At 38.8% G+C, this 25,117-nt stretch overlaps 1 long non-coding RNA gene across 1 annotated transcript in view; it reads left to right on the top strand.

The window, feature by feature from the left end:
• Window positions 1-25,117, top strand: part of LOC147361748 (uncharacterized) — a 167,826-nt gene that overhangs the window by 62,572 nt on the left and 80,137 nt on the right. The window lies entirely within an intron of this gene.

The following is a 25,117-nucleotide window of genomic DNA, read 5'->3' as shown; positions in this document are numbered from 1 at the left end:
AAGTTAGGTCAAATATTACTGTCCATTAGAGACCAAGAAGGATAACTGACTTAGCCTTTTAACTGTTACCCGACTATCAGTGGCAATCCTAGAAACCCAAAGCAAAATATCTTCTAAACCAACTGTCAGGAGCTCTACTCTTCTCTGAAACCCCTCATTAAAATAATTTGTCTTCACTTGGAATCATGTTTCTATGGTAGAAAATGGTTACTGAATTTTTAAAGATAATACTAAGCAGATTATTAATATTATCTTAATGCAGACAAACCTTTTTTTTCAGATTTTTTTTTTGGTACTAGATTGCCCAATAAAAGCATCTTCTTTGTCTATATCTCCGCTTTAAGGTAAATTTCCAAGCCAAGAGTGCTTGCTAAGAGAACACAGTTGGGTTATTTTTATGCTGGGGGCCCTAAGATAGTCCTAGGAAGTTTAGGAAAAACAGAACCCCCCCTCTCCACACACACACACAACTCCCCTTATAGGGGGAGTATTACTGTGTAACAAAGTACCCCAAACTTACTTTCTGAAAGCAATACATATTCACTACCTTATCCTTTTTGAAGGTTGGGAATTCAGGGGTAACTAAACTGGTTTAGGATTGTAGTCAAGATGGTAGCGGGAACTGTGTACTCTGAGGCTTAACTGAGCTGTGTGTGTTAGTTGCTCAGTTGTGGCCAACTCTCTGCAACCCCACGGATTATAGCCTGCCAGGCTCCTCTGTCCATGGAATTCTCCAGGCAAGGATATTGGAGTGGGTAGCCATTCCCTCCTCCAGGGGATCTTCCCAGTGCAGGGATAGAACCTGGGTTTCCCACATTGCAGGTAGATTATTACCATCTGAGCCACCAGAGAAGCCCTGACTGGGCCTGGAGCATCCATTTCAGAGATTGTCACTTACTTGGCTGATGACAAGCACACTGTGCTCCTTGCTGGATATTGGCAGGAAGCTTTAGTTCCTCTCCACGTGGGCCCCGCCACAGGGATGCTTGAGTATTATCATGACATGGTGACTGGCTTCCTTCCCTCAAGTGATCCAAGAGAAAGACCAGAGGAAGAACTCATATGCCTTTTAAGACTGAGTCTCAGAAGCATACATCCTCATATCTACCACATTCTATTTGTTGTTAGAAGCAAGTTGCTAATTATAGCCCAATTTCAAGGGGAGATGAAGGAATTAGTCCTCACCTCTCAAAGAAGTATCACTAACTTTTAGGTTATAATTTAGAGTCAGAAAGTTTGGAACTATCTGATCCTTTCTCTCAAGAAATTGATTTTGATGGGCTTTCCTGGTGGATCAGTGGTAAAAAAGGGATTGACACAGGTTCTATCCCTGGTCTTGGAGGATTTCACATGCCTTGGAGCAATTAAGTGCATACGCCACAAGTACTGAGCCTGGGCTCTAAAGCCTGGGAGCTGCACATCCTAGAACCTGTGCTCTGCAACCAGAGACTAGTCCCCATTCAGCACAACTAGAGAAAACCCCACACAGCAACAAAGATCAGAAACAGCCAGAAAGAAAGAAAGGAAGGCCGGAAGGAAGAATGGAAGGAAGGATTATTAAAAAAAGAAAGAAATTGATCTTGAGATACAAGGAACACACAGACATGGCAGCAGAAGATACCAAGAAGATTTAGAAGCCAAGAGTTAGCAAAAATCCTGAGAGAGAGAAAATATATAGCACAGATGGTGAGATGGTGGGCTGGCAACCACCAATCTGCTTTTCGTCACTATAGTTTTGCTTTTTCTAGAATTTCACATAAATAGAAACATACAGTGTTTAGTCTTGGGTCTGGCTTCTTTCACTTAGCATAATGGTTTGGGATTCATCCATAATGCTACATATATCAATAATATTTTCCTTTTTAATTGCTGATTAATAACAATTATATGGATAGTTTGTTTATCTGTTCACCAGTTGAACGTTTTGGTTGTTTTCATTTGGGGGTTATTATCAATTTATCAACTACGAATACTTGAATCTGACTCAGTGAACATATGTTTCATTTCTCTTGTGTAAATATCTGAGAGTAGATTGCTGGGTTTCATGGAGAGTGTAGATGTAACTTTTAAACAAATTGCCAAACTGTTTACCAAAGGGGCTGTACCTTTTCCATTTGCATCATCACTGTATGAAAATTCCAGTTGCCCCATTCAGGCCATCATTTGATGCTGGAAACCTATTTTAACTTTGGCCATTTGAGTATGTTTTAATTTGTCTTTTTCTTATAACCAGTGATATTGAACATAGTCATGTATGTATTTTATTTACTAGGGCTGTCATAACACAATAACACAAACTTGGTTGCTTATGCTTAGTCATTCAGTCGTGTCCAACTCTTTGTGACCCTATGGACTGTAGCTCACCAGGCTCCTCTGTTCATGGGATTTCCCAGGCAAGAATGCTGGAGTGGGTTGCCGCTCAAAGATCCAGGGGATTGTCCCAGCCCAGGGATGAAACCCGTGTTGCTGTGTCTCCTGCATTGCAGGCGGATTCTTTACCCGCTGAGCCACTGATATCACAATACACAAACTGGGTGGCTTAAACAGCATAAATTTATTTAAATATATTTTCTCACATATTTTGGCGAGTAGAAGTCCAAGACCAAAATGTCTGCAGGGCTAGCTTCTTCTGAGACCTCTGTCCTTGGCTTGTAGTTGGTCATCTTCTCTGTTCTCTGTCTTCACATGGTCTTCCTCATATGTATGCTATGTCTTAATTGCCTCTCTTTACAAACATACTGATCAATTCTAATTAAGACCCCACCCTAATGACCTCAACTTAATCATCTCTTTAAAGACCCTATCTCTAAATACAGTCACATTCTGAGGTACTAGAGGTTAAGTCATCAACATAGAAAGAGAAAACAAAATTCAACTCATAATAGGTGCTTCAGACCAGATCAGATCAGATCAGTCGCTCAGTCGTGTCTGACTCTTTGCGACCCCATGAATCACAGCACGCCAGGCCTCCCTGTCCATCACCAACTCCCCGAGTTCACTCAGACTCACGTCCATTGAATCAGTGATGCCAGCCAGCCATCTCATCCTCCGTCGTCCCCTTTTCCTCTTGCCCCCATCCCTCCCAGCATCAGAGTCTTTTCCAATTAGTCAACTCTTCGCATGAGGTGGCCAAAGTATTGGAGTTTCAGCTTTAGCAGCATTCCTTCCAAAGAAATCCCAGGGCTGATCTCCTTCAGAATGGACTGGTTGGATCTCCTTGCAGTCCAAGGGACTCTCAAGAGTCTTCTCCAACACCACAGTTCAAAAGCATCAATTCTTCGGTGCTCAGCCTTCTTCACAGTCCAACTCTCACATCCATACATGACCACAGGAAAAACCATAGCCTTGACTAGACGGACCTTTGTTGGCAAAGTAATGTCTCTGCTTTTGAATATGCTATCTAGGTTGGTCATAACTTTCCTTCCAAGGAGTAAGCATCTTTTTAAATTTTATAGCTGCAGTCACCATCTGCAGTGATTTTGGAGCCCAGAAAAATAAAGTCTGACACTGTTTCCACTGTTTCCCCATCTATTTGCCATTAAGTGATGGGACCGGATGCCATGATCTTCGTTTTCTGAATGTTGAGCTTTAAGCCAACTTTTTCACTCTCCACTTTCACCTTCATCAAGAGGCTTTTTAGTTCCTCTTCACTTTCTGCCATAAGGGTGGTGTCATCTGCATATCTGAGGTTATTGATATTTCTCCCGGCAATCTTGATTCCAGCTTGTGCTTCTTCCAGCCCAGCGTTTCTCATGATGTACTCTGCATATAATTTAAATAAGCAGGGTGACAATATACAGCCTTGATGTACTCCTTTTCCTATTTGGAACCAGTCCATTGTTCCATGTCCAGTTCTAACTGTTGCTTCCTGACCTGCATACAAATTTCTCAAGAGGCAGATCAGGTGGTCTGGTATTCCCATCTCAGGCAGCTGCGATGGGCGCGCTAAGCGCGGCCGAGAGGAGCTACCCCACTTCCGAGGTCAGGGGCAGAAGCCGGGAGGACCCCATGCCAGAAGGGCGGCGACCAAGAGTAGTTACCCCACCTCCGAGGTCAGGGGCAGCGGCCGAGAGTGCCAGACTGCGACGGTGCAGGAATGGCCAAGAGGAGCTACCCCACGTCCGAGGTCAGAGGGGGCGGCCGAGAGGAGATACCCAGCATCGGAGGTCAGGGGCGGCGGCCAGGAGGAGATACCCCATGCCCCAAGCCCGAGGCCAGGGGCGGTGGCCGGGAGGACCAACCCCACGCAGTGGCTGAACGGGCACAGGAGGGCCTAGAGGAGCTCTCCCACGTTGAAGGTCAGGAAGGGCTGCGGTGAGGAGATACCCCTCGTCCATGGTAAGGAGCATTGGCTGCGCTTTGCTGGAGCAGCCGTGAAGACATACCCCATGCCCAAGGTAAGAGAAACCCAAGTAAGACGGTAGGTGTTGCAAGAGGGCATCAGAGGGCAGACACACTGAAACCATACTCACAGAAAACTAGTCAATCTAATCACACTAGGACCACAGCCTTGTCTAACTCAATGAAACTAAGCCATGCCTGTGGGGCAACCCAAGATGGGTGGGTCATGGTGGAGAGATCTGACAGAATGTGGTCCACTGGAGAAGGGAATGGCAAACCACTTCAGTGTTCTTGCCTTGAGAACCCCATGAACAGTATGAAAATAGGTGCTTACTTGCCATTAAGGTGTATTATTTGAAGTGTCTATTCAAAATTTTTGTTTATTGGACCTTCAAAAACTGAATTGTAAGAGTTTCCTCTCATATTCTAGATACAAATCCTTTATAATATATAAAGTCTGTGAGTGTTTTTTCCATGTCTGTGGTTCCATTCCTCATTTTCCTAATCATGCCTTTTGAAGAACAAGTTTTCAATTTTGATATCTCATTTGACTTTTTTTTTTCTTTTGTGTTTTGTTCTTTGTGTCCTTTCTAAGAAATCTTTCCCTATCCAAGTTTGCAACTCCATTTTCTTCTGGAAATTTTATACTTTTAGTTCTTACCCAATGACTAAGATCCATTTCGGGCTTCCCCAGTGAGTCAGAAAGTAAAGAATCCACATGCAATGCAGCAGACACAGGAGATGCAGGTTCAACCCCTGAGTCAGGAAGATCACCTAGAGGAGGAAATGGCAATCCTTTCCAATATTCTTGCCTGGAAAATCACATAGACAGAGGAGCCCAAAAGGCTACAGTCCATGGGGTCACAAAGAGTTGGACATGACTTAGCATGTGGCACAAGATCTATTTTGATTATAGTGTAAGGTGACTACTGTGCTGTGTTTTATACATATATTTTCTAGGATCACTTGTTGAAAACACCATACTTTGCTCGGTTACATTATGAATTTTGTTGAAAATCAGTTGACAACATATGTGTGGGTTTCCGTATTACATTGCAGTGATTACTATAACTTTGCGTTGAAATTAGATGGTCTGAATCCTCCAACTTTATTCTTCTCTTTAAAAAATTGGTTATTCTGAGTTCTTACATTCCAAATACCTTTTAGAATCAGCCTAACCATTTCAACATAGGTGGCATTTTGTTAAATCTGTGTATCAATTTGGAAAGATTTAACATAACACTACAGAACATTCCCATCATAATCATGGTATATCTCTAATTTTATTTAGGTCTTCTCTAATTTTTTTTAGCAATATCTTATCATATTCTATCTACAGATTTTCTAAATATTTTGTAATTTTTAACCCTAAATGCTCTAGTATTGATATTATTATAAATGATAGTTTAACATTTTAAATTTCCAGTTATTTGTTGTTATAAGAAATACAATTGACTTGTATATTAACCTTGACTCTTGCAAACTTGATATATTTAGTTATTAGAGCCAATATCTTTTTTAAGATACCTTTGGGATTTCTGTGTGAAAAACTATGTCCTTGAATAGAACCAGTTTTACTTCTTCCTTTCTTCTGCCTTTTATTTTTCCTTCTTGCTCTGACAAGATCTCAGTTTAATACTGAATATAAGTGATGCATTTGGATATACATGCCTCGTCCCTGGTTTAGAAGGAGTAACTGTTATACCTTTGTGTATGCTATAGATTTTTGTAGTTGCCCTTTATCTGGGTGGAGAAGTTCCCCTTTATTCCTAGGATGTTGGGAGTTTGTCTTGAATGGGTACTGAATATTATCAAATATTATTTCTGCATCTACTGATATGGGCATATTGTTTTTATCTTTTAATTTGTTTATGAGTTCCTATTGTTGGATTCTTAAATTAACTTTGTTCTTTTGGATAAGCCCCACTTATTATGATGTACAATCCTGTCTTATATATTTTTCTTAAGGAATTTTTATACTTAGTCCTTAAGTGATATGACAAGAAAACTATAACCTAAAATCTTTGTGTGGTTTGATTATAGGGTAATTCTCATTGTAAAATAAGTTAAAGGACTTCCTTATGCACTTTCTTTGTATAGAATTGGTTTCCTTTATTCCTTTCCTTAAATGTTTGGAAAAATTAACCATTGATGTAATTTGGGCCTGATGGTTATATTTTTTATTTGGGGTTTTTTTTTGGTGGGAAAGTGTTTAGTTAGTAATTTAATTTTTAAAATACATGTAAGACTATTTATGTTAATTTATTTCTTCTGGAGTAAACTTTGGTGGTTGTCTTTTAAGGAATTTATCCATTTCATCTCTGTAATAATAAATTTATTATATAATAATCAATTTATTCTCATAAGAGGATTCAAAATACTTCCTCTTACTCTTTCCAAGTCTGTGTTGTCAGTAGTGAGGTTTCCTCTTTCATGCTGATATTTTTCCTTATTAGTGAGGGTGCTGCTGCTGCTGCTGCTGCCAAGTCACTTCAGTCGTGTCCAAATCTGTGCGAGGGTAGAGGTTTGCTAATTGTATTTATCTTCTGGAATCAGCTTTTGGTTATATTGAGTTTTCTCAATTGTTCTTCTGTTTTTTGTTTGTTTGTTTTTTAAATTTCAATTCTTATTTGTATTTCTTCCCTCAATCTATTTACTCTGGGTTAATTTGCTTTTTGTGAGTTTCTCATAGTTGAAACTTAAATCTTCACATTGAGGCCTTCTTTATTTCTAATATAAGCATATAGTACTAAAGATTTCCTTCCTCTTACTACTTTAGATTCATTCCATAAATATTTTATGTTGTGCCTTCATTATTTTTCCATTAAAAGTATTTTCTAATTTTTATGTTTTTGTTCTTTATCTCATATTATTAAAAATTGTATCACTTAATTTCAACTCTTGGAGATTTTTCTGTCATTCTTTATTGCTTTCTATTTAAATACACTGGTCAGAAACCACTTCCAATTTTTAAAAAATGAATTTAAACCCTCAGATTTATTGAGAAATGTATCATGACCCATAATTCATGTCTTGGTGGATATTCCAAACATAGGTGGAAGGGATGTATGTATTATTGCGTTAGGGTTTAGTGTGACATGCTTGTAATTCCTTCTTGATAGATATGACATACTGGGTAAAAGGAACTGGTGCAAATGGACCTTTAGTAACATGCCCATGGGTTTTGTGTGTGGGGTGGAGAAGTGTTCTAGAGTCCTGTGATTAGGTCTCAGTCTTTTAGTGAGCCTCTGCCTTTGGGTTGTGAACTTCACAAGTGTTTCTCAGTTTTCTTTTCACTTCTTAGATGAGACAGGATGGCTTGAGTGAGCGGGATTTGGGTGGATCGTTTCTCCAGGTCAAATAGGCTCTGATGATACACCGTGTTAGGCTTTGGTTAACTAGTCTCCCCTAATGGCAGGCAATGTTAGGAGAAAGAGTGCTCTGATGTATTTCAAAATACAGAAGAAGGGTTCTCTTCTGCTTCTTCTTCTGGAAGCTCAAGAATATTTTTTTCTAAAACTTCCCTAGGAATCTGATCAAGCTTCTAAAGGAGCTCACAATATTGTGCCCTTCCCTTGTCCCATGACAGGTCTTTCTGAAGTTTTTTTTTAACTGTCATGTTGTCCGCTCTAATCTTTCAGCACTTTGTCAATTGCAGTTAAGGTCTTCCTACCCTGGCCTAGTTCCTACCCTACCCCATCCTTCCTACCCTGCAATAGTTTCTGTTGGTGTGTCTTTCTGCTTCAGGAAGTTGCTATTTGCCTGTTGGTCTTTTTAATCTTGGAGGCAGCGATTTACTCTTCCTCCTCCTTTCTCCTGTAGATCCAGGAAGAGTTGTTGATTTTTTCCCCAGTCTGTTCAGCTTTTTACCTACTAGGATGGAATGGTGACTTCTAAGCTCCTTACATGCAAGATTAGAAACTGGCAGTTTTTGAAAAATTTAGTGAAATCCAAACACATATCAAGCTACGGTTTGCTAAACACACTGATATATATATATTGCAATTAAAATAGATGCTTTACCTATACATGATTTAAAGGAATACTTCTTAGTTTTTGTTCAAATTCATTAGTTGCCTGAGTTATGCAGATCATCCAAAAGTTGATACATTTCATTGTACAATCATTGTACACATGAATTAACCTCAGAAAAACATCACTGTATATTCATGAGATAATGAGAATGGAAAAGACAGGCAATAACATAGCATTATGAAAACACGTTTGGCCTAATGGGACCTTTGAAATGGTCTTTTAAAAAAATATTTATGTATTTATTTGACTGCACCGGATCTTAGTTGGAACATGTAAACTAATACTGTAATCAAGATCAACGATCCTGCGTGCTGCAACCAAGATCCATTTCTGGCACTGTTAACGTCTTTCTACTGATGGAACTTTCATCCGTATCACTTGCCTTTTGCTGAAAGAACTTCCTTAAATATTTCATGCTACTGGGGACTCTCAGTCATACACGTTCTCATCTTTTTTCTCTAAAAGTCTTTATTTCACCTTCAACTTCGAAGTTTTGCTTTTTTTTTTCCTGGATAAAGAAGTCCAGATGATACTTTTTCATTTTTGTTTCTGTTATAGAAAGAACACTTGACATGAGATCTACCTTCTTGGAAAATCTTAGAAATGTACAATCCTATTATCACTCCCAAAACGTACTATGTGGTACAACAGACATCTAGAATTCATTCTTCTTGTGCAACTGAAAATTTATCCATGTTGACTAGTAACTCCCCAGTTCTCCCTCAATCTAACCCCTGGTAACAGCTATTCTACTCTTTGATTCTATGAATCTAACTACTTCAGGTAGTATTTATCATAAGTGGAATCATTTGTGTTTCTGCCTCTGCTCTTTTCTAAATTGCGTAGTTTCTGACACATAGTCTGCTGGTTTACCTTTATTCCTTTGGCTTCTTTTGGACTTTCCTTTTATCACTGGCTTTTAGCAATTTGACTATAACTTGGTATACTTTTCTTTAAGATTATTCTTTTTGATGTTCATTGACTTGTTGCATTTGTGGATTTATATTTTTATCAAATTTGGACATATTTTAGCCATTATTTCTTTAAACTCTTTTTCTGGCACTTATCCCTACCCTGCCCTTTTCTCTTCTTGATTTCTGGGACTCCAGTTTCATGTATGGTAGACACTTAATGTTGTCCCACAAGGTCATTGATACTCCATTCATTTTTCTCTTCTGTATTCTAAATATTCTGAATAGTTTCCACTACCACATCTTCAAGTCTCTAATTATCTCTTCTCCATTATCTCATCTGCTCTTAATCCCTTTTTGTGTATTTTTCTTTTAAAATTTCAGATAGTGTATTTATCATCTCTAGAAGTTATTTGGGTCTTTTTTACATTTTATATTTTTTGTTATGTTCATGACTTATATACCATAGCTTAAGCATATGAAGCATATTTACAAATAGATGTTTTAATCCTTGTCCATTTACCTCTTTCATTTCTCTTATGTTTCTAATAATTGGTATATATCCCATATAGAGATCATATTTTCCTGCTTCTTTGAGTGGTTAGTAACCATTTATTAGATACTAGATACTTCTCTGGTGGCTCAGACAGTAAAGAATCTGCCTGCAATGCAGAAGATCCTGGGTTGATTCCTATGTCAGTAAGATCCCCTGGAGAAGGGATAGGCTACTCACCCCAGTATTCTTGGACTTCACTGGTGGCTCAGAGGATAAAGACTGCCTGCAATGTGGGTGGTGTGGGTTCGATCCCTTGGTTGGGAAGATCCCCTGGAGGAAGGAATGGCAACCCACTCCAGTATTCTTGCTTGGAGAATCCCCATGGTCAGAGGAGCATGGTGGACTCCTCCATGGGGATCCCAAAGAGTCAGACTCAACTGAGCTACTAAGCAGGCATGCTACAGATCTCTACTGTGCTTCTTACTTACAACTTATTTCCTGATACTTATCTTTGCTCAGCAAAACAGTGAAGTTCTTTTGGATTCTTCCTCACTACACAATGGCCTGGAAATTGCTTCTAAGTAAACTAAGACTACTCATATGTTTAAATTCATTTGTTTCCATCTTCCCAGGAAGCACAGTCCTGATTTGCAAATTGTCTGAAATCATTTTTTTGCATATATTTTACCTAGCTTTCTAGTGATTTAAAGCAGAAAAGTAAATTAGGTGTTAATTTTTCTATCTTGACCTATTGTAAATGCACCATCCCAATTATTTCAGTTGTGTTTATAAAGTTCATTATCAATGTCTTAATTTTATTGATTTTGTTACAAATGTTAGAGGTTTAGGTTGTATTAAATTCAACAAAACTCTTGCTTTAATAAAAATTATTGTAACTAACTGTTTGAATTAGTGACTGTTTTGTGGGAATAGTTACCCTAGAAGGAAAATACTACATGAAGAATTTAAGCACTTGTTACACTCTTGATACATATGGAGCAAATGGCTTCTTAGAAAGCATGTACCAATTTATAGGAATTCCTATTTATACTAGTAGCTAACATTTGTGGATCTATTAATATGTCCTCAATTCAGTTCAGTTCAGTCACTCAATCATGTCTCACTCTTTGTGACCCCATGGACTGCAGCATGCCAGGCTTTCCTGTCCATCACCAGCTCCTGGAGCTTGCTCAAACTCATGTCCATTGAGTTGGTAGTTCCATCCAACCATCTCATCTCTGTCATCCCCTTCTCCTCCTGCCTTCAATCTTTCCCAGCATCAGGGTCTTTTCCTATGAGTCAGTTCTTCACATCAAGTGGCCAAACTATTGGGGTTTCAGCTTCAGCATCAGTCTTTCCAATGAATATTCAGGACTGATTTCCTTTAGGATGGACTGGTTGGATCTCCTTGCAGTAGAAGAGACTCTCAAGAGTCTTTTCCAGCACCACAGTTCAAAAGCATCATTTCTTTAACACTTAGCTTTCTTTATGGTCCAACTCTCACATCCATACATGACTACTGGAAAAAATCATAGCTTTGACTATACAGACCTTTGTTGGCAAAGTAATGTCTCTGCTTTTTAACATGCCATCTAGGTTTGTCATAGTTTAGGCAATATTATAAGAATATTCACAGATACTTATCTGTTCCATACTCACAATAGTGAGGTAGCCTCTATTAGGCCCTTGGAGGAGGAAACCAAGGCACAAGATTTAAAGACTTAAAACCAAGATTTTAAGTAACAGCTGACACACGAAGGGTTGAAAATTCACAGAGCAATGAGGCTATAGAGGCTACTCTAACGTCTACATTATTCTACTTCCTTACCAGTATTGCTCTTATTTAAAATATTTGCAAATTAAATACTCACAAAATGGTATACGATTATTCAATTTAGTTACTGATAGAATTAAAAATTTGGTGTTTCCTGGTGGTTCAGCCAGTAAAGAATCTGTTCCAATGCTGGAGACCAGGGTTCTATCCTTGGGTCAGGAAGATCCCCTGGAGAAAGGAATGGCTACCCACTCCAGTATACTTGTCTGGAGAGTCCCACAGACAGAAGAGTCTGACAGGCTACAGTTCATGGGTCGCAAAGAGTCAGATAGAACTGAGCAACAAACACACATAGACAGTCATTCTATTTGTTTTATAAGCAAGGTAGTTGTCCAAACAAGAAATCTGAAGAAGACCCTCTGGGCCCATGAACTTCTAGAAGTTCATTCTGCTATCACAGCAAAAATGACTAAGATTCCAGACTCTAGGGTTACTCTGAAGATAGTGGGTAAATTACCTTTGGTCACTAGAGTCCCTTCTATAATGAAGACCTAAATGTCTCAACTCTAGGTGATCACAAGCTTTTAGAGTGGGTGGCATAGAAGAAGAAAATGAAGGGTTTTCAAATGCCCGAAGAATCAATGACTTCAAAGAGAACTTGAAATAGTATCAGGCTGGCCAAATCACTCTTTGAAAAACATTTAATTTGAGTATCGTTTGGTCAGTAGATAACCAAAGACATTCATTTTAGAGTGTTTTAGGTTTTAAGGATATATTTATAGTGCATTTTGGCAATTATAAGCAATTAGTTTTTAGGTTAAAAATAGCCTTGAAGACAGCTTTACAGTACTTCAGATTCTTTCCAGAATCTTTTCTCAGTACAAATGATGCAAGGAAAGCAAATGTTATAAATGCTTTTACATTGTATAGGACTGGTAAAAATATTCAGTTACAATTCTTAAAGCGTTTTTGATGTATAAAGCAAATTCTTATTAACAAAACAAAGTCTTTTAAAATATATATGTGTGTGTATATATATATATATACATATAAATGTGCAAAGGCAGTTATTTTATGTCATTTAAATTTAGTATGAAATACTAGAGAAACATCTGAGCTTTCTTTACTTGTATGAATCTGTGGATATAAGATATCTCACTATTGATTAGGGTAGACCAGTTACCCAGTTATAAATGCCACATTGGCAGTTTAACCCATTGCTTACTGAGAATCCCCTCTATGTCAAGCTGGATGCCAAGTGTGTGCATGCTCAGTCGTGTATGACTCTTGACAACCCCATGGACACAACATATCAGGCTTCCTTGTCCTTTATTATCTCCCTGAGATTGCTCAAACACATGTCCATTGAGTCGATGATGACAGCCAACCAGCTCATCCTCTGTCACCTCCTTCTCCTCCTGCCTTCAATATTTCCCAGGATCAGGGTCTTTTCCAATGACTTGGCTCTTTGCATCAGGTGGTCAAAGTTTTGGAGCTTCAGTTTCAGCATCAGTCCTTCCAATGGATATTTAGGGCTGGTTTCCTTTAGGATTGCATGGTTTGATCTTGCAGTCCAAAGATCTCTCAAAAGTCTTCTCCAGTACCATAGCTTGTAAGCATCAATTCTTTGGCGCTCAGCCTTCTTAATGGTCCAACTCTCATATCTGTACAGGACTACTGGAAAAACCATGGATTTGACTATATGGACCTTTGGCAAAGTGATGTCTCTGATTTTAAATATGCTACCTATGTCATAGCTTTTCATCCAAGGAGTAAGTGTCTTTTAATTTTGTGGCTGTAGTCACTGTCTGTGGTAATTTTGGAGCCCAAGAAAATAAAGTCTGTCACTGATTCCATTTTTTCCCCATCTATTTGCCATGAAGTGATGGAACCAAATGCCATGACATTAGTTTTTTGAATGTTGAGTTTTAGGTCAGCTTTTTCACTCTCCTTTTTCACCTTCATCACCTTCATTAATTCCTCTTTGCTTTCTGCCATAAGGGTGGTGTAATCTGCATATTTGAGGTTTTTGATATTTCTCCCTGCAATCTTGATTTCAGCTTGTAATTCATCTTTAGAATGTACATTTGGTTTTTTTTTTTTTTTTTTGGTAATTTGTATATACTTATTACTATTCTATATTTGATGAATTCTGCTTTTCTTTCATTTTAGGGGATGGTTTCCTTTAGTTCTTTGCTAATATTTCTAATAGCTCCTTTGAAATCTTTGTCTGCTAAATTCAACATATAGGATTTTCTTTCTTGTTTATGGGCCACATTTCATATTTCTTTCATTTCTCCCTTTTTCTTAAAAATAAGCTACTTTATATTATTACATTTTATATTATAGTGCCTATTTCTAATTTTTACCCTGTGACTTGTTGTTGCCTATTTCTGTTTGTACTGTGGATGGCATGGATTAATTCTGCAAAGTCTCTTTCTCTTAGGTGTGTGATTTCTGATGTCAGTGCTTAGAATGTTTTCTCTTCTTTTGAAATTTTAAGCTTGGACTCGGTAGTTGCTCCTGGGTCAGCATGGCTTAGTCTTCAGCCAGTGACTGATTAAGAATTATGATTAAACCTCCTGAGTCAGTCAGACTTCTGTTCATTTCAGAAAGATTTCAAATCTTCACTGGTTTTAGCCAGGGATTAATAGCTTTCCAATTGCTCCAGAGTGGATTGACCCTAGATTATGTGCATGACCTTCCACTAGGGATGAGTATAATGTTATCAGTTTGTTTTTTTTTTTCTGTCTTTTTTCCTCCTGTCATTCCTTATTAAATTTCTGGTGAGTCTACTGTTTTGTTTGCTGCTCCTTGCATCCAACTGATCCAATTACCTCTCAAATTGTATACTACTATAATCCTTATTGAAGGGAGGATGTCTTTAAGCAGGATTGTTCCAAATACAGTTGTTCCAAATTCTGTTGCCCCCTGCAGGCATGCTATGAAGCTGACAGTCCTCATCTTTTCTCCCCACTAAGCAGAAGTTCTGGTAGATATGACGGAGCTTAAAGGGGGGGAGGATAGGGTCTACTTCTCCTGAAGTAACTCCTTTGTCCTAAGAAAGAGCTTGAGAAATGTAGTCCCATTAACCTGGTTGGCATGGAACTTCTGCCTTATAATGTGACGGTGGGGAAGAGGATGTAACAGTGGAAGCTGTAGCCCTTTTGGCCAGCAGCTCATGGTCTGACATGCCTGCCTAGGACAAAGCCTTTACATTGTAAGTGGGAGCTGAATAGAGTTGGGAGACCTTATCTTCTTGGCTGTTTCCTCCTGGAATAGGTTTTCTGAAACATCTTGGTGTTGGTTATAAGTCACCTGTCCCAAGTGAAATGATTGCCTTGTAACTGAGAAGTGGCTGGGGAGCTGGCGAGAAGGTAACCAACCTCTTCTTGGCCTTGTCCAGCCAGAATAAACCTTCTGAAAAATTTAGTAGGACGTAGAAACAGGTGATGGGAGCAGTTTCTGGCTCAAATGTTCATGCTGTTATCAGTGTTTTTGCTGTTATTATACAATTTTTTAAAAAATAAATTCTTCTCAGTTTATTACCCAATCTCAAGTCAATTTCTAGAGACTTCAGTTGTTTGACAGTTTTTACCAGATTAATGATTATTTTGCTGGAGAGAGAGTTTGCAAGCTCACACAGCATACATTTCATCATGTCTGTGTAAGTTTTTACATTCGATGTTTGATCCCCAGGTTTGATCCCAAGGCTGGGAATTGGGACATTCGTTTCTGATCTCATTCTTTAACCTACTTGTCTCTTCCTTAGTTCCTCCTGTAACCTAGACGACTTGCTGCAGCCTCTTTTTTCCTGTGAGATCTCCCTTAAGATAAAGTCATATAAGTAGAAGCTTTTAGACTTAAAAACAAAAGCCGCCAAAATCCCCAAGAATAATAATTTGAAAACTTATTTCTTCCTGCAATAAATATTTTTCATGATGGCTGTCAAGATGGATATCATACCCATATCTGTTTTATTGACTATGCCAAAGCCTTTGACTGTGTGGATCACAATGAACTGTGGAAAATTCTGAAAGTGATGGGAATACCAGACCACCTGACCTGCCTCCTGAGAAATCTGTATGCAGGTCAAGAAGCAACAGTTTGAACTGGACATGGAAAAACAGACTGGTTTCAAATCGGGAAAGGAGTACGTCAAGGCTGTATATTGTCAATCTGCTTATTTAACTTATATGCAGGGTACATCATGAGAAATGCTGGGCTGGATGAAGCGCAAGCTGGAATCAAGATTGCCAGGAAATATCAATAACCTCAGATATGCGGATGACACTACCCTTATGGCAGAAAACAAAGAACTAAAGAGCCTCATGATGAAAGTGAAAGAGGAGAGTCAAAAAGTTGGTTTAAAGCTCAACATTCAGAAAACTAAGATCATAGCATCTGATCCCATCACTTCATGGCAAATAAATGGGGAAACAGTGGAAACAGTGAGAGAATTTATTTTTTTGAACTCCAAAATCTCTGCCAATAGTGACTGCAGCCATGAAATTAAAAGACACCTGCTCCTTGGAAGAAAAGTTATGACCAACCTAGACAGCATATTAAAAAGCAGAGACATTACTTTGCCAACAAAGGTCCATCTAGTGAAAGCTATGGTTTTTCCAGTAGTCATGTATGGATTTGAGAGTTGGACTACAAAGAAAGCTGAGCACTGAAAAATTTGTGCTTTTGAACTGTGGTGTTGGAGAAGACTCTTGAGAGTCCCTTGGACTGCAAGGAGATCCAACCAGTCCATCCTATAGGAAATCAGTCCTGAATATTCATTGGAAAGACTGATGCTGGGATCCTCTATGACCCACCTCCCAGAATATTGGAAATAAAAGCAAAAATAAACAAATGGGACCTAATTAAACTTAAAAGCTTCTGCACAACTAAGGAAACTATTAGCAAGGTGAAAAGGCAGCCTTCAGAATGGGAGAAAATAATAGCAAATGAAGCAACTGACAAACAACTAATCTCAAAAATATACAAGCGACTCCTACAGCTCAACTCCAGAAAAATAAATGACCCAATCAAAAAATGGGCCAAAGAACTAAATAGACGTTTCTCCAAAGAAGACATACAGATGGCTAACAAACACGTGAAAAGATGCTCAACATCACTCATTATCAGAGAAATGCAAATCAAAACCACTATGAGGTACCATTTCACGCCAGTCAGAATGGCTGCGATCCAAAAGTCTACAAGCAATAAATGCTGGAGAGGGTGTGGAGAAAAGGGAACTCTCTTACACTGTTGGTGGGAATGCAAAGTAGTACAGCCACTATGGAGAACAGTGTGGAGATTCCTTAACAAACTGGAAATAGAACTGCCTTATGATCCAGCAATCCCACTGCTGGGCATACACACTGAGGAAACCAGAAGGGAAAGAGACACGTGTACCCCAATGTTCATCGCAGCACTGTTTATAATAGCCAGGACATGGAAGCAACCTAGATGTCCATCAGCAGATGAATGGATAAGAAAGCAGTGGTACATATACACAATGGAGTATTACTCAGCCATTAAAAAGAATACATTTGAATCAGTTCTAATGAGATGGATGAAACTGGAACCTATTATACAGAGTGAAGTAAGCCAGAAAGAAAAACACCAATACAGTATACTAATGCATATATATGGAATTTAGAAAGATGGTAACAATAACCCAGTGTATGAGACAGCAAAAGAGACACTGATGTATAGATCAGTCTTATGGACTCTGTGGGAGAGGGAGAGGGTGGGGAGATTTGGGAGAATGGCATTGAAACATGTAAAATATCATGTATGAAACGAGATGCCAGTCCAGGTTTGGTGCACGATACTGGATGCTTGGGGCTAGTGCACTGGGACGACCCAGAGGGAGGGTATGGGGAGGGAGGAGGGAGGAGGGTTCAGGATGGGGAACACAGGTATACCTGTGGCAGATTCATTTCGATATTTGGCAAAACTAATACAATATTGTAAAGTTTAAAAATAAAATAACAAAAAATGTAATAGATTAAAAAAAAAAAAGACTGATGCTGAAGCTGAAACTCTAATACTTTGGCCACTTGATGGGAAGAGCTGACTCATTGGAAAAGACCCTGATGCTGGGAAGGATTGAGGGCAGGAGGAAAAGAGGATGAGAAGTCATCCTCTGATGACAGAGGATGAGATTGGATGGCATCACCGAATTGATAGACATGAGTTTGTGTATGCTCCAGGAGTTGATGATGGATAGAGATGCCTGGTGTGCTGCAGTCCATGGGGTTGCAAAGAATTGGACACAACTGAGTGACTGAACTGATCATACCCAGAGTTGAGAAAGTCCAGTTCAATTTGAAATCTGAGCAAAGATGTTACTCTAGACCAGCAGATAATTTTTTCATAAAGCAATGAAATGCTTTCATTCAACAGGTAGGGAATCACAGGACATTGTGATTTAGCAGGAATTATTTATTAAATACAGCATAATAACAATGATGTAGGCTTGGATAAAATAATAGGCAGATTAATTTTAGCTGAGAGGAGGTGGAAGATAATTTTGAAATGAACTGTGCCGTAAGTGAGTAGATGACTCACTTTTGATGCTCCAGGTTTATAAAAAGCCCAACTTCTGACTCAGCAGGCTAGGCATCGACAGATTGATGATTCAGAAGTAATGAGAAGCTATCATTAGAGGAATAATGTGGAGCAGATTGACTAAATGAAGCAAGGCTGACCCATGTCATGGAATCGGGTCATCTGTTTTAATGCCACTGTTTTTATTAGTGACACTAGCATTTCACCAGTTACATAAAATTGAAAAGCAAATCACTTAAATGTTTTCATTATATAATATTTAAAGCATGCCATGGTACCTATATTTGGTAAGAAGCATACCTATAAAATTAATATTTGTACAGTTCATAACAAAAACCTTACCATTACAAATACCTTTGGACTATACCCACAGCTAAAGGGATTTCTGAATCTTATTTCTGAATCTTAACATTATTGTTTGTGTTTTGAATTTTCTCATCTTTAAGTGTTCAGTTCAGTTTAGTCAGTTCAGTCGTTCAGTCGTGTCCGACTCTTTGCGACCCCATTAATCGCAGCACACCAGGCCTCCCTGTCCATCACCAACTCCAGGAGTTCACTCAGACTCACGTCCATCGAGTCAGTGATGCCATCCAGCCATCTCATCCTCTGTCGTCCCCTTCTCCTCCTGCCCCCAATCCCTCCCAGCATCAGAGTCTTTTCCAATGAGTCAACTCTTCGCATGAGGTGGCCAAAGTACTGGAGTTTCAGCTGTAGCATCATTCCTTCCAAAGAACACCCAGGGCTGATCTCCTTCAGAATGGACTGGTTGGATCTCCTTGCAGTCCAAGGGACTCTCAAGAGTCTTCTCCAACACCACATTTCAAAAGCATCAATTCTTCAGCGCTCAGCTTTCTTCACAGTCCAACTCTCACATCCAAATATGACCACAGGAAAAACCATAGCCTTGACTAGACGGACCTTTGTTGGCAAAGTAATGTCTCTGCTTTTGAATATGCTATCTAGGTTGGTCATAACTTTCCTTCCAAGAGTAAGCGTCTTTTAATTTCATGGCTGCAGTCACCATCTGCAGTGATTTTGGAGCCCAGAAAAATAAAGTCTGACACTGTTTCCACTGTCTCCCCATCTATTTGCCATGAAGTGATGGGATCGGATGCCATGATCTTCATTTTCTGAATGTTGAGTTTTAAGCCAACTTTTTCACTGTCCTCTTTCACTTTCATCAAGAGGCTTTTTAGTTCCTCTTCACTTTCTGCCATAAGGGTGGTGTCATCTGAATATCTGAGGTTATTGATATTTCTCCCGGCAATCTTGATTCCAGCTTGTGTTTCTTCCAGTCCAGTGTTTCTCATGATGTACTCTGCATAGAAGTTAAATAAGCAGGGTGACAATATAAAGCCTTGACGTACTCCTTTTCCTATTTGGTTCATGATACTCTACAGGAGACAGGGATCAAGACCATCCCCATGGAAAAGAAATGCAGAAAAGCAAAATGGCTGTCTGGGGAGGCCTTACAAATAGCTAAAGGAAGAGAAGCGAAAAGCAAAGGAGAAAAGGAAAGATATAAGCATCTGAATGCAGAGTTCCAAGAATAGCAAGAAGAGATAAGAAAGCCTTCCTTAGTGATCAACGCGAAGAAATAGAGGAAAACAACAGAATGGGAAAGACTAGAGGTCTCTTCAAGAAAATTAGAGATACCAAGGGAAAATTTCATGCAAAGATGGGCTTGATAAAGGACAGAAATGGTATGGACTTAACAGAAGCAGAAGATATTAAGAGGTGGCAAGAATACACAGAAGAACTGTATAAAAAAGGTCTTCATGACTAAGATAATCATGATGCTGTGATCACTCATCTAGAGCCAGACATCCTGGAATGTGAAGTCAAGTGGGCCTTTAAGTGTTACAAGACACTTACTCCTGGGAAAGAAAGTTATGACCAACCTAGATAGCATATTAAAAAGCAGAGATATTACTTTGCCAACAAGGGTCCGTCTAGTCAAGGCTATGGTTTTTCCAGTAGTCATGTATGGATGTGAGAGTTGGACTATAAAGAAAGCTGAGCGCCAACGAATTGATGCTTTTGAACTCTGGGGTTTGAAAAGACTCCTGAGGGTCCCTTGGACTGCAAGGAGATCCAACCAGTCCATCCTAAAGGAAATCAGTTCTGAATATTCATTGGAAGGACTGATGTTAAAGCTGAAACTCGAATACTTTGGCCACCTGATGCGAAGAGCTGACTCATTTGAAAAGACCCTAATGTTGGGAAGGATTGGGAGCAGGAGGAGAAGGGAATGACAGAGGATGAGATGGACATGCATTTGAGCAAGCTCCGGGAGTTGGTGATGGATAGGGAATCCTGGTGTGCTGCAGTCTATGCGGTTGCAAAGAGTTGGACACGACTGAGGGACTGAACTGAACTGGGTGTTATATATGAATTTTTCTTCCTTGTGATGTCTTTATTTGGTTTGGTATTTGGCTAACAGCTCATCGAATGAGTTAGGAACTATTGCATTCTCTCTCTCTCTTTTATAATTTGGAAATATTTTTCAAGTATTTGTGGAAATCTTCCTTTAAATACTTGGCAAAATTTAGCAGTGAAGCCAACTGGACTTGAGCAGTTTTTTTGCCAATTAGTCTCAATCTCTTTCCTTCCTGTAGGTCTAGACAGACTTTCTGTTTCTTCTTGAATCAACTTCAATAATTTGTGTCATTCTTGAAATTTGTCCATTACATCCAGGATATCTAATTTATTGATTTTTAATCATTTTTCCTGTTTCCTTATCTTTATTTATATAAGGCCAATGTGTCTGTAATGTCACCTCTTTCCTATTTTTAGTAATTTGAGATTTCTTGCTTTTTCACTTGGTCATTCTAGATAAATATTTGTGAGGTTTCTTGATGCTTTAAAAGAATCAACAGTTTCTTAATTTTTCTCTTTCTGTTCTCCATGTCATTTATTTTCCCTCTAATACTTATTTTTTCCTTCTTTCTGGTTCCTTTGTACTTAGGTTGTATTTTTCAAGTTTCTTAAGGTGAGATGATTTTATTATTGATTAAATATTTGTCTTTTTAATGTGGACTTTTACACTTTTAAATACCTCTCTGAGTGCTACTTTCCCGGCATCCATAAGTTTTGGTATGCTGTGACTTGGTCTTCATTTATCTCCAAGTATTTTCTAATTTTTCTGTGATTTCTTCTTTGACCCATTAGTTACTTGGGGATTGTTTTTGTTGTTTAGTTGCTAAGTCATGTCAATTCTTTACCACTAGTGCCACCTAGGTGCTAAATATTGATTTTTCTCATTCCTTTCATTTTTTTCTTTTAATGCTTTTGTTATTCAGTCGCTAAGTCACCGCTGACTCTTTCCAACCCCATGGATTGCAGAATATCAGGCTCCTCTGCCCTTCACTATCTCCCAGAGTTTGCTCAAATTCATGTCCATTGAGTTGGTGATACTATCTAACCATCTCATCCTCTGCTACCCCCTTCTCCTCCTGCCCTCAGTCCTTCCAAGCATCAAGGTCTTTTCCAATGAGTCAGCTCTTTGCATCAGATGGCCAAAGTTTTGGAGCTTCAGCTTCATCATTAGTCCTTCCAATGAATATTCAGAGTTAATATCCTTTAGGATTGACTTGTTTGATCTCCTTGCTGTCCAGGGTAATTCAAGAGTCTTCTCCAACACCACAATTTGAAAGCATCAGTTCTTCAGTGCTCAGCCTTCTTTATGGTCCATCTCTCACATCTGTACATGACTACTGGAATAACTATACTTAAAAACCATTAGTACTTTTGAAGTAATATAAAAATTTCCTCTGTGCTCTTCAACAAGTTTCTCCATATTTTTACCCCTATATATCTGGAATAGGTTTTCATCTGTTTGATAAACAGTAGAAATCCCAGGAAAAGTTATTTATATTAACCAATGTTAATAGGACCAGTTTTTGAATGATTTTTTCTCTGCAATGCTCCTTCCAACATATAAATATCTCTATATGTGCACAGGTTTGTTTCTGGTTTCTTTGTTCTGCTCTATTTGTCAAATTGTATGCCAATAACATACCATCTCAGTTATTGTGTTTGAACCATAAGTCTTGAGATTTAGTCGGGGCATTTTCTTGTGTACACTGTTTTCATTGTTTAGGCTATTATTGCATCTTTTTTGGCCTAGGTAGGTTGTAGCATCAGCTTGCTAAATTTCTCACAAGCCCTGTTAAGGTTTTCATAGAAATTACTTCAAACACAGAGGTCAATTAGACACATGCATTGTATCTTGGACTCAACACCCATTTGCCGGTTAAATGCCACTGGAAGATTTTTGTTGATGCTAAGTGGAGAAGAATCATTCAGCTGATCATGGACCCTCTGAAACTGAGAGATATCATTTTTGCTTAATACCACTAAGTTTTAGGGCATATTCTTAATAGTAATAAATAACCAATACAGAATTTGATATATGGAAGTGAAATGTTGCCATAGTAAAATTTTAGAACATGTTAAACTGACTTTGGGGCCAGGTAGGAGATAGAAGCTGGTAGGCCCTGTAGAGCTTGTCTGTGAAAGCTGGAAGAAAACCTGAGGACATTGTTATCAGAGGCTGGGGGGAAAGGCAACTTTGTTTGTTATGTAGTGGCCTGAAGTTTGGTAATGTTGTCACCTGTGACAACAGACTGGTTCCAAATAGGAAAAGGAGTACATCAAGGCTGTATATTGTCACCCTGCTTATTTAACTTATATACAGAGTACATCATGAGAAATGCTGGGCTGGATGAAGCACAAGCTAGAATCAAGATTGCTGGGAGAAATATCAATAACCTCAGATATGCAGATGACACCACCCTTATGGCAGAAAGTAAAGAAGAACTAAAGAGCCTCTTGATGAAAGTAAAAGAGGAGAGTGAAAAAGTTGGCTTAAATCTCAACATTCAGAAAACTAAGATCATGGCATCCGATCCCATCACTTCATGGCAAATAGATGGGGAAACAGTGGAAACAGTGGCTGACTTTATTTTCTCGGGCTCCAAAATCACTGTAGATGGTGACTGCAGCCATGAAATTAAAAGACGCTTACTCCTTGGAAGGAAAGTTATGACCAACCTAGACAGCATATTAAAAAGCAGAGACAATACTTTGACAACAACGGTCCATCTAGTCAAGGCTATGTTTTTTCCAGTAGTCAAGTATGGATGTGAGAGTTGGACTATAAAGAAAGCTGGGCACTGAAGAATTGATGCTTTTGAACTGTGGTGTTGGAGAAGACTCTTGAGAGTCCCTTGGACTGCAAGGAGATCCAACCAGTCCATCCTAAAGAAGATCAGTCCTGGGTGTTCATTGGAAGGACTGATGTTGAAGCTGAAACTCCAATACCTTGGCCACCTGATGTGAAGAACTGACTGATTTGAAAAGAGCCTGATGCTGGGAAAGATTGAGGGCAGGAGAAGAAAGGGACAACAGAGGATGAGATGGTTGGATGGCATCACTGACATAATGGACATGGGTTTGGGTAAACTCCAGGAGTTGGTGATGGAGAGGGAGGCCTGGCGTGCTGCAATTCATGGGGTCACAAAAAGTTGGACATGACTGAGCAACTGAACTGAACTGACTGATGATAACATGTATATATAATTAATTAACTGGTGAATTTTGCTGAGACGTTGTCCAGGAACAATGTTGAAAGTGCCATTTCATTTTGTTAGCCCCATGTAATATAGCATGGATAGGGGAGAAATGAGCTACAAAAGGAGAAAATCAGTTTTCAAGAAAAGTTTAGAAAAAATATACAGCAGTAGTCATTTTAAAGTAAGTGTATCTCGTTCACAGCTTCTCTAAAAGACTATCAAATTAAGAGATGACCATGGAGTGAAGATAATGTCAAGGATACACATATAAGACACTTTATTAAGATGCTATAAATATTTCAGGGCATGTCTCATAGAAGCTTTCAACTAGACAAAATACCTTCTAAGAATTTTAAAGCCATTTTCTTATAGCATTCTGACCGTTATCTCAGTCCCAAGACAGTCTATCTTGAATGATTCCTGATATGGTTTTTACCCAATATAGAGAACCCACTAGGATTCATAAGAATCCCACAAAGCTTATAAGATGGTTGTATTAATACCATCAACTTGGAATAAAAGGGACAGAAATATTTCAAACAAAATAAAAACTATGAACCCTCAACTGTCTAAGAGCATAAAGAAGGATGAACAGGTCAAGAGGCAAAAAGTTCAAGAGGATTATTTATTATGTAAAATAAAAGGTAAATAAGAGAGGAGTTACCAGGTGTTAGAAGTTGAAGCCAAGCGTCACAGAGACTATTTCTACAAAATAAAACTTGCCCCTAATCAAGACACTGTTAATATATGCCTTTCTTTTGCTTTTCTTTCCCCCTACTTTTTTTCCAGCTTTATTGAGGAATATTTGACATATGATTTTGTAAAAATTTAAGGTTTATAATGATCACCACAATAAAGCTAATTAATTCACCTAATAATTAGTTCACAGTTACTTTCCTTTCTTGTATTGAGAATATTTAAAATCTGTTTTAACCACTTGCAAGTATACAATACAGTATTGTTAACGATAGTCACCGTGTGTGTGTTAGTCACTAAGTCATTTCCGACTCTTTGCAACCCCATGGACTGTAGCCCGCCAGGCTCCTCTGTCCATGGGATTCTCCAGGCAAGAATACTGGAGTGGGTTGCCATGCCCTTCTTCAGGGGATCTTCCCAACCCAGGAAATGATTCTGGGTCTCCTGCGTTGGGGGCACATTCTTTACCGTCTGAGCCATCAGGGAAGCCAAAGTCGTGAAGAGAAGGGCCTCACTGTGAGAGTCACCATGCTGTACATTTTATTTCCAGAACTCATTCATCTTAAAACTGGGAGTTTGCACCTGTTGATTACCATCATCCATTTCTCCCAACCTAAGGCCTCTGGCAATCACCAATCTGCTTTCTTTTTATGAGTTTGTTTTGCTTCAAGTCTACATAGAAGCGAGATCACATAGTATTTGCCTTTCTCTGTCTGACTAT

This window comes from Bos grunniens, chromosome 12 (genome assembly GCF_055505025.1).
Source record: "Bos grunniens cultivar Pamir isolate PY7600 chromosome 12, Bosgru_T2T1.0, whole genome shotgun sequence".
NCBI lineage: Eukaryota > Metazoa > Chordata > Mammalia > Artiodactyla > Bovidae > Bos > Bos grunniens.
The sequence above is the reverse complement of the archived record's forward strand: the minus strand, read 5'-3'. Positions and strand labels throughout refer to the sequence as shown.